This window comes from Propithecus coquereli, unplaced genomic scaffold (assembly GCF_000956105.1).
Source record: "Propithecus coquereli isolate 6110/MARCELLA unplaced genomic scaffold, Pcoq_1.0 Scaffold163, whole genome shotgun sequence".
Classification (NCBI taxonomy): domain Eukaryota; kingdom Metazoa; phylum Chordata; class Mammalia; order Primates; family Indriidae; genus Propithecus; species Propithecus coquereli.
The window spans coordinates 1,468,184-1,470,320 of NW_012140858.1; the positions used below are offsets into that span (position 1 = coordinate 1,468,184).

The 2,137-nt window shown below is 32.2% G+C and overlaps 1 protein-coding gene across 1 annotated transcript in view; it reads left to right on the plus strand.

Annotated features, from left to right (window-relative positions):
* LOC105807707 (dnaJ homolog subfamily C member 25-like) overlaps positions 1-2,137 on the plus strand; it is a 29,660-nt gene that overhangs the window by 17,972 nt on the left and 9,551 nt on the right. The window lies entirely within an intron of this gene.

Sequence of the window (2,137 nt, forward strand, 5' to 3'; positions counted from 1 at the left end):
ATCAGTTAAATTTTACAAATAAAGTGTTGATTCTTTAATTTTGGACATGAGTTGTAGAGAGGAAATCTTAAGCCCATTAAACTCAGCTTATATATGATTTCAATGAGGGAAAGAATGTATTCCTAGATTCCAGAAATCAGTGACAAAAAATCACTAGTTCTTGTTGCAAAGGTTGTTCTTATTTAACACCAAATGTTAAAATGATGAACTGCTTAGTATTTTTAGATGAATGGTTTTCAGAAGACAAACCAGTACGTTCACTGGAAACTTTTACCTAAGTTATATTTCAAAAATGTAAATATGCCATAAACTTATGGCAAATGTTTCTCTTTGGATTGTAAAGTCATTTAGTGTTACTTATACTTACAGGTCTACAAACAAGAACAAGAGGAAGAATTAAAGAAGAAATTGGCAAATGACCCCAGATGGAAGAGGTACAGGAGATGGATGAAGAATGAAGGGCCTGGACGGTTAACATTTGTGGACGACTGAAGATTGGTGGAATGCTACTATGCCAAACCTTAATCATGATATTATTTTCATAACTGAATTATTTTAGAAATGTATCAAGTGACTGCTCCTCAGCAGTAACTAAAATTCCTCAAGTGTTTAAGAGAATAATGTAGAAATTTAAATTTTCCCTTAAAACTTTATACATAAGACATTTATGATTATTCAATTTTTATAATCTGTGGATTTTGTTGAAAGATTTCACATGAAGATTTATTAGTTGCCATTTAAAAATTTTTATATGTTTAGTTAAAAGATTTGACATGAAAATTTATTAGATACCATTTAAAATTTTTATGTGTTCAGTGTTTATTCTTCAAGAGTGTTTCCTTACTCTTTGTTCTAGTGCTACATTTTTCTGCTTTCCCGGCCTCTGTATTTTCACAAAACTTAAAAAAATTTAATAGCATTTGATTATATTATCGTGAGTGTCTTTCTAGACACAGACTTCTTCAGCAGAATGATTCAGCTATCATGTCGTCTTCATTACAGTCATTGTGGGATTGAAATATGTTCAAAATAACCTCTCTAGGACAGTCTTCTGCTAAAGTGTCTTTATTATATACCCCGCCCCTGTCATAATATTCTTAATAAGATCAGAAACTCTCCAGGAGAGTGAGTCTACCCCCATGTCCTTGTAGGATGATCTTGCTTACAGTCTCATGGTAGGACTATAACTGTATTCTCAGACAAACATTTCTCCAGAAAGGACCTTGTAAAAAGGTCTTTTGTACCACAGTATTGCTCTTTTTGTTTTTCCTCTTCAATTTAAAAAAAAGGTGACAGAGCAGAGATAGTGTACTGAAAAGCTGTTCATGTATTATGAAGTCTTTGAGTGGTGGAAAATCCATTTTACATGAGAACATTTACATGCACTTAAACCAGAAAGAAGAGGTACATGGCTGTGTGCTGTTCTATCAACTAATGAAATATAAATGTTTCTATATGTGTGGAAGTAAAAGTAAATGACACATAATTTGGCCGTATCAAACATGATACTACACTAAAGTATCAGTACACATTCATGACAGTGAATCAATACTCCTGTTAAAGGATTTATCCCATTGTTTGATATTAATAAAGTGGTTGCAATATATCATAAGTTTGTTGGTATGAAATTTTAAATTAAAAATTAACATACTGCTTTTGTATCATATACTTTTAAAAGATTAGTATATTGTAGTAGATATGCAGAATCTGTTTCTAGCTAAAATAAGCTAGTCCTTTTAAGAGCTCAGCCCAAATATGAGATGTATACAAAGAGGCAGGAGGGCAGAATTTTGTCTTTGCTAATATAGCCAAAGACTTGAAGCTAGTTATTTAATCTGTGAATGAAGTCTTCAGTTATCCCAATTATGAAATTGGGGAGGAATTTGACCAGACTATCATAGGGGCCTTTTGCAACTCTAAAATTCTGAAATGATATTTTATATTTTTGCAAACATTAGATGAAGTGTTTTATGGATCCATTCTTTTTTAGGAGTGTGGAGAAGGTGCAGAGTTCCTCAAATGCCCAACTCTTAACCATAAATAAATGCCTTTCAAAGGTACTGTGGTTGTTTATAGAGCCACAACTCCTGTCTTAGTGAATGCTTTATCTTATAGTTAACATACAATAGCACTTATC